General features: G+C 37.9%; 1 protein-coding gene across 4 annotated transcripts in view; it reads left to right on the top strand.

Moving 5' to 3' along the window:
* The window catches only part of LOC138027816 (uncharacterized), a 34,168-nt gene that overhangs the window by 3,457 nt on the left and 22,026 nt on the right, over positions 1–8,685 (top strand). For all 4 annotated transcript variants that reach the window (XR_011127515.1, XM_068875432.1, XM_068875431.1 and 1 more), the window contains exons 3-4: positions 6,438–6,508; positions 6,709–6,773. The gene's annotated coding sequence lies outside the window, so the exon portion shown is untranslated. The remainder of the gene's footprint in view (positions 1–6,437; positions 6,509–6,708; positions 6,774–8,685) is intronic.

Raw genomic sequence — 8,685 nt, 5'->3', positions numbered from 1 at the left:
GACTTGTCCACTTTAATTGCGTTGACGACGAAGTGGAACGCAAGCCAAATTTTGGCCTGTGGCTTTCAGGAGTTGGTATGCTTTTGTAAGGTTATATTCTGGAAAATCCACATTCCTGTAAGGAAACCAAAATGGCTACCCCTCTTGATTTTTTGCAGGGGCATGTCACGGCCAGTAAACTGGTATCGTAATTAAGACACAGCCAGTAAACTGGTACCGTATCATGCGATATACATGTAATATCTGACATGTGACATGTGAGACATGTGAGCGTGTAAGCAGGCAAAGTGAACTTTGGTCTATCTTTCCATGTACTTTCGGCGCTATCATTTGATGTCATACTGTTGCTATCAGTGGAATGTTCACAGTTTTCGAAATCTGAGGAAATTGTCCTCGTTATTTTGCTCACGTTAACGAACAGGACTTTGAATCGACCTAGCTTTGGGATGTCAAAACCCGTTGGAACAGCTATGTTTTGATTGTGTTTGTTCATTCATAGTTCCAGTCACGACAGATAGCTCAGTCTTTATCCGGTCAAATATTGTTTGGAATCGGTGGAAAAGATCCATAAGAGTGTGCCTGAACCGACGAACGTTTTCGCTGACTGTAAACGAACACACGATTGCAAATGTTTGCTTAAAATTGAGCTTCCTGCTTAAAATAATTTATATCACGAGTAAATATACATTTCAAATTAACTTAAATGCTTTTAAAAATATTACCAGTTAAAAGTCGGAATATTTAGCACGAAATGTGAGTCGACTAAAACTGGCGCTGTCACGCAACGAATTAACAATTTGTAGCTCTGGCATGAACTTTGACACCATTATTTTTCCATCTGTAAAACCTCTGTTGTCGATCAGGCAGTGTTGGACATGACCCGCAAAGCATGCCGGGCAAAATTTCCCCTAAAGCTCATTTTCATCTGATTGCCGAGTGACAAACATCTCCACGTGCTTATGGTGCTGTGGAAATACAGGAGGTTCGCTTGCTTCCATTGCTGAGAGAAATGTGGAATGACATCCATATGAAATGTTTTGTGGCCAAATAATAGCTGTAGATGGCTTCTACTCGATTTACAAGCCACCATTTTCAATGCTCATTGCTGAACAGATAATTTTAGGAATCGGAGGGTCGTCGAATCTATGGTTGAAAGATAAATGATTTCCTTTCTTACCTCTTCTAATTTGATCTCAACTTGCCAGAATTGAACCTATTGTCGGCACTTTTCTTCTTAAATTAATCTCGACTTGTGTATAAAGTTTATCAGTTTATTGCTGGCCAACAACGTGGTTGTTTACACATTTTCTTTTCATTGGACGATAGTTAAAGAGAGCTGAGAAGTAAAACCCCACGAAGGTGAAGAAAGGGTTTGAATAATTCGTAATCAAAGCAATGTTTTGTCATTGAAATCTTGGGTAAAGCTTGATTTACTAGCTGTATTTCCTTCTTTATCAAAAGGAGTCATAACAAGATATTTGCAAAGTACTGACAAGCACAGGAAAAAAAACAGCAAAATAGCACAAAAACCATATTGGCAAACTGGAAGATTGTGAATGATAGGCATAGTCAATGAACACTGAATGACTAGCTCATGGTCCTAGCACGCCCTCATTGCATGCTCTCATATCACGCCTCTGCTGAAGTTTAAGGTTCAATGCAACTTGTGTTAACTAAGGGAGCTCTTTGCCCAGAACAGTGCTATGCAGGTTATTTGAAATATGTCAGCGATAGTAGTGAAAATTAATTTATTTCATGATATGATATCTTTAATGGACTGGTATCCAAAGTAGGATCCAAAAATCTTGAATCACAGCGAGCCCAAGCTCGATATATGAGCAGCTCTTTATATGTTGACCTTTGCGTTCTTACATGACTCGAGCGATTTGCTCATTTATAAGGATTTGTATGGGGAAAATAATGATTGTTTCTGTAACCTATGAAAATGTAGCGATTTAAATAAAAATGGTCTTACCTTACTTTAGCTGAGTGTTTTTCCCTCCAGTGTCGTCTTTGAACAAAGCCTTTCGATGGCTTAAAACGGGAAAGTTTTCAGAGATTGCCAGCATTTTATTCGGCCTCTGTGAAGATTCGACGCCAAGGAAAGACCACGGATGGAAAAATTAACTATCGTCCGTGCTCTGCCCGGAATTTCGAGGCGACTGGAGCTGCTGGAAAGAATTCACAGCCATTTTCCTTCGGGGGGTTGGATCGACTGCTTCGTCTGAGTACCCAACTTTGGGAAGTATATATAGAGGGAGCAAACCGATTCCTCCAAAAATAACAGAAATGGCTGTAAATCCGCTCAAAGGCCACACATGTGTGTACGGTGACCCACGGTACCTTCCACGTCTCATTCCACGTCTCATTCCAGATCAGTTTAGATTATATTTGATCATTTTTTGATTTATTTTAGATATATTCTAGATCATTTTTGGTCGTTTCAGGTCATTTTAGATCATTTTAGGTCATTCCTTGTTTTAGTAACTACGCACCAAACTGGTGTCTGACATTTCTCTGTGTTGATTTGTTGAGTGGCCAAAGTTAGTTAAGATCCTTCACACCTCATTTCAGACTGGTTAAGATAGTTAAAAACATTTTGGGCGTGTTTAAAACATGAAATGGTGAAATGATGAAATGACAAAATGGCGAAATGGTACTAGAGATAAGAGCCAAGGTTGTAAGATTACAGTTCCACTGAAATTAAAATTACTGTTTCACTGAAATCTCTATCTGTTCGAATCTGTGGCCAAATATAGTCATTAGATTACTCCAGACAAGTAAACGATTCTCTGGGTAATTTGGATTCCAGTCTCTCTCTGTTAACTGGGCGCCTAGGGTTTTCTTGAACAAACTGGCGGTGTTTTGCTTTCATTGATATCGGAAGAAAACAATCAAAAGCGATTTGCTTATCTCGTATTTACCATTGAGCAGCAGCTATTACGTTTGCTTTGAGCTCCAGCAATCACATGAAATGGATTTACATTATCAATGAAGCTTTAGCTTACATGTATACACGGTATCTAGCAAACGTGTACTTCGCACAGAAACGGAGTGACGTTGGATGTTACATCAAATAGATACAAAGTAAACTTTGTAGTGCAGTGCACATATGCAACCTGGCAAGCATAAAATGAAAAATGATTCCTGGTCTACTGTGACCTTTTATTAATATGTTCAATTATTTTGCATCTGCACTTGGTAGAGCACAAATATTGCCCAAAAGGAGTACAAATATCACATGGTATTTGTACTCCAGAGGACCAGTTAGACAGGTTTCCTGCTGTTGACCTATCAGTTAGCTGGATTTCCCACGCCAATTCCGTTCCGCTTCGTATAAATAAATAAAGAAATATCCTCGAAATTTGCTGTTCGTATTTTGACTCGCCCTACGGCACAACTCAGCGATACTACACAACAAATCGTCTAATAAGATATATTTATTTTATCGGAGTCTTTTCTTTAGTACCATTTCACCAATTCACCATTTCGCCATTTTGTGTTTTAAACACGCCCAAACATTTCAGTAATGTTGGCCTAATTAAACCCACACATATAATTTGTTTGTTCCAGTCGTTGCTAGTCAAGACCGTTTAACAATTGGCTTAACTATTATGTAAAGAAAAGCTTAAGAGAGAAAAAGATACCCTTGGCAGGGCTTAGTAACTCAATGAAGTGGAATTTGTTGTTTTTTTTTGCCTCCTGCCAAAGAAAAAATATTGAAAGGATGCATATTAAATTTGATGAAGCTTCGAATTTTTCAATTGGTATATTGAATTCCATGTGCTGTTGGTTTGATGTAATAGTATTTATGTCCATCAAAATGTAATCATGGTGCTACTGTAGTTATGCAACAAGAGTTGGGAAGTTTCTAAATGATGCAACTAAAAATAACCTTGTCAATGAAGGGCCATGCATACACTTGTTGGTGTGTGTTATAAAGTCGATACAGAACTTATAGTGAATGGTTTTTGTCACAGACACGACACATTCCAAAACTACAGGGTAGTTGTTTTGTTTACAAGTGCAGATGTAATGATTGACTGTTGATTTTCTCTTAAGCGCTGAATGTACATTGAACTTTAGTCAGTCAATTGTAGTTGACGCGAATTCCGAATTCCAAAAAACAAATTACCAAAATAAAACAATGTGCAAGGCAAAATTTCTGTTGATTTCTGACTTTTCCGTATATTTTTGGTCCAAAATATGGCTAAAAAATAATTATACTGACAGTAAAGTTGAATTCTGCAGTAAGGGTTTGTGTCAGTAGTTTAATGGTTTAGTTTGTTTTTGTTGCTTGAATGATATGTTTTAAAAATGGTTTAAATTGATTCATTTAATATGTGGGTTGAATCATTTGTTTACATGGCTTGAATTGTTTGTGTATGATCATTTGCTTTTTGGCTCCTTCGCTCCTTTACTCCTACTATCTGCCAAATGCAATGTAAAAATGTGTGGACTCCTATAAAGACTTAGGCGTCATTACGTCAAGAATGAATCGGTCTCCTATGACAAACTGCTGAGTCTGGCTGAACTCCCTTCACTGGTGAACAGAAGGCTCCAGCTGGAAATTGCAATCCTCATGTTCAAGGCAAAAAAGAACCTACTCCTAAGTTGATTACAAGAACCTTTTACATTGAATGCAAACTGTGATAGGAGATACATGTATTCTTGAAGAAACTCTGATTTCAAAATGCCTTGATTTGATTTTAATTAATACAGAAAGTATTCGATAAGATACTACATGTATGGCCCTCTCCTCTGGTCGAAACTTACAACAGAATTGCATACTGAAGATAGTCTGCACAGATTTAAGACTAAAATCAGGAGAACAGACCTAACTGTCATAACTGATGATGGCAATTGTATGCCTTGTAATAGTTACTTTGAGACTCAGCTATGTCATTAAGCAAAAATTTCATTAGTAACTGTAGGTCTTGGATTTCTTTTTAGTTTCCCTAGCTTTTACTATTTTTAGCATTATTCTCCTACATTATCTTTATTTTTGTGTCACCAATTAGTGCTACGTGCTAGAGATTCTCGACATATTAATAAAGTTCATCATCATTATCTTCATCAAGAGATTTATCCTGGTCAAATCACGTGGACGCTTCAGTAAACAAAGCAAACAAAATGCTGGATCTGCTGAAGCATACAGTTGGCAGCAAGAACAGAGAAATCTCAGTACTTTTCAGATCACTTGTTAGACCTCTGTTAGAATATGCAAACTGGCCATTGAAAGCATACAATGTAGAGCATCAAGAATTGCCCTTGGGCAAAAACGACGTGAGATGTCATTTGAACAGAGATGCAAATTACTGGGCTGGAGCACGCTTTAGTGGAGTGTTATAAGACAGTATTTGAGTTAAACGGGCTAGAATGCCGTGACTATTTTGAGTACCGTAACAACAATACAAGATCCAACAATTCATTGAAACTATGCAATCCATGAGATCTGCAAAGGTGAACACTTTTCAATATTCTTTCTTTGTGAGGATCATTAAGGAATGAAACAACTTACCCCACTGTTTTGGAAGTGGCATTTAAATATTAACAAATTTAAATACAATTTGAAAAAGTAGATGAACATAAGTTAATTAATCCACTGCTTCTTGTGCTTTATTTATCCTTTATATATACAAATTATTTTTGGTTTGTTTGTTTCTATTATAGGCATGTTTTTTCCTTTTAGTTGTAAATTTTTGACATACTTTTTATTTTATCACTTCTAAAAAGTATTTAAGTGTAGTTAGGTAGGAGGCCCTTTTATAGGGATAACCTCTATGGGTCCTTCATTTCAGGATTGATTATTTCTGAATAAAATATTATTATTATCAGGTGAACTGATCAGTCATCTTGATGGATCTCTTGGGTCCTGATATTTTATCACGTTGCAAATGAAAGGACAATTGTTTTGAATTGTGCACAAGGGCATTGAATTTAAAAAATTCCAGGTTGTTGTCCGATCACTTGTTTGGAATGCACTTTTGACTGAAAAGTTACATGTACCTATGTTTTTGTCATGCTTGAATGAAATTAATGGAGGTTGCGAAAAGATTCTAGCAGTATCAGAATCGTTTTGAAATAATTTAAAGTTTTTGTACAATGATGGATTTAACTGCGTAGTTGCGAGGGTGAAATGCGAGGGTGAATGGAATTTTATCGTTGTTTTCTCTCTGTGATGTTTGTATTGCTGACTGTTGATCATTTGTTGGGCACGATGATGACAGACTTTTCAGCATTTTACAGTGCATTTAAAGTCCCAACGTTACTGGGTAAAATGTATTGAGGAGGCTACACTTAAGGACACACCATGCCCATGCTAGTGTATGTTTTATTACAGAAACTCAAAGTGTATAATAATAGTTACACTCCAAGGTAATCTGATTGAGTGTGAACAAACTGCTAAAATGTGTTAATATGTCTTGAATCTTCAGCTTCTCAAGTGAGTCAAACAGCATTCACAGATTTCGGGAGACTTTCAAATTCTTAAAAAAATGTACCTCAGGTAAGTTTATATTAACAAACTTGTATTAGTTATACCATTGTTGATTTCTCCCTGTCAATTTCTCCTAGTGTATGATCATTGTATCCACGTAATTAATTATTCTTATTGATGCCTTAAAGTTTTATTACACCGAGATGATTTGCAACTCAAGTGGGTAACGTAGGGCCACACACTAAAGTGTTCATCTGTATTACTTGTAGATCTTCCAACAAGTCAGACTGCCTTCATACAGTAGATTTAAAGACCTGAGTTTCCAAGAACTCAAGTAAGTATATAAACAGGAGTTTCTTTTCAAGAGTTGTCCATCATTTTAGCTAATGAAGGTCGCTGAAGGACCAGTGCAGTACATAGAGTGAAACCCATCCGTTTGGACACCTCTCCATATGGACACCTACATGTATCTAATGGTGACAGTTTCCAATGTACCAACATACATTTCCTGTAAAGGAAACCTCTATAATACATTTCCTGTAAAGGAAACCTCTATAATATTATGGACCCTTTCTAAAAGGGACTAATCTCGGCCCAAGGGAGCAAATTGATATGCAAATTTAACCTCTGTGTTACGGACACCCTGGGGACCAGGTGTCTATAATTGTTTTGCAGTATCTACGATTTCCTGTTGGCGGTTACACAAGTTACATTGACACTTTATCATTCAATTCAAAGTTAAGCTTAGCCTGATATGGCTTCATTCAATTCAAAGTTAAGCTATGGCTGATGTGGCTTCAAAAAAGCACCTAAGGCTGATATGGCTTCCTCTCTAAATAAAATATGGTAAAGTTAATGACTTTAGAGTCAGAAATTCACATTCAAGAAACTATTTTTTTGAGGGCCTGAGTTTGGTTATCAAACTTTCTAAACTGTCAGTGGAGACTTTAAAGTGACATCATCATAGTGACCTCTCCAATACAGACTCCTCTCTGATATGGACACTTTGCTCTGTCCCTTTTAAAGTGTCTGTAGCAGAAAGGCTCGACTGTATCTTCAACCCTGCTGGCTTTTATCATATCACAAGTCTTACCCTGTTTGGATAGGAGGTAGCAGGTTATGCAGAGGCCCTCTCTACGGACTTGCACTATTTTATCGTGTGGGCCCTTGAGGTGTGGCATTACGAAACAAACAATTACTTTCTCCTCCTCAAAGGCACCACCTGCCACAGTTGGTGACTTTGAGAAAGTTTAGGGAAATGGATCAGCCTCATTGCAAATAAATGGACTAACCATTATCAAATTGCTTTCAGCATAGTAGTATCGGCTGTGGGAAACCAACAGAAATGAACGCTGTGATGTATGTGTACATGTAATACATATGTGATCAAAACTCAATCAACTCACCTCGCCTTAATGAGGTCGAGCGCCTGCTGTCCAAATATGACATGGCAACCTTTTGTGAACTTACATGTGCAAGTGCCTCAGTCTGGTACTGCCTTTGTGGGTTCTCGACCATTGAGAGTTATTCCCTGACCCTGTGCAGGAACTTGAAATTCTGGTTCCAGGTTGATTAAAATAATGCACATGCAATCAAGTTTAATGAAAGTTTCTGAATATGTCTAGAGAGGGTTACTACAGTATCTAATGCCTCCGATTAATGCCAGAGGTCTCAATTTCTTGGTGCTTACCAAAAGGATTGCTGTCTCTGGGAACTAGATCTGCCAGTTTAAATGAATTTGCCCTGCCTTTGCTTTCTGTGATTGTGCAGTTTTATGGAAGAGGGTTATCAGCTCTGAGCCCAATTCTTAAGTGGTTGTTTTTGTATTACCTAGACTTTTGACCAACCTGTCACAGTTAAACATACCAGGACAACAAGTCTCGCACTGACGCAACGGTGGGAGCCCACAGACAAGGCACAACATTGGAGGGGTCACTATGGGGATAACAATTGGAGGAAATACTAGTAACATGTGACGGATCATGTATCTTATGGGGGGGCGCGACCAATACAACAGTAGATATATCGGTCAGTACATGGGCAAGACACTTTACTCTCACAGTGCCTCTCTCTACCCAGGTGTATAAATGAGCATCGGCGAATTTAATGTTGGGGATAAACCTGTGATGGACTAGCATCCCATCCAGGGGGGAGTAGAAATACTCCAATTCACTTCATGTTCCAGAACCCGGAGATTAGTGCTGACTTGATAAACCACTTGGCTCATGTGCAGACTTAACCTACCC

The sequence above is a fragment of the Montipora capricornis genome, chromosome 12 (genome assembly GCF_036669925.1).
Source record: "Montipora capricornis isolate CH-2021 chromosome 12, ASM3666992v2, whole genome shotgun sequence".
NCBI classification, from domain to species: Eukaryota; Metazoa; Cnidaria; class Anthozoa; order Scleractinia; family Acroporidae; genus Montipora; species Montipora capricornis.
The sequence above is the reverse complement of the archived record's forward strand: the minus strand, read 5'-3'. Positions and strand labels throughout refer to the sequence as shown.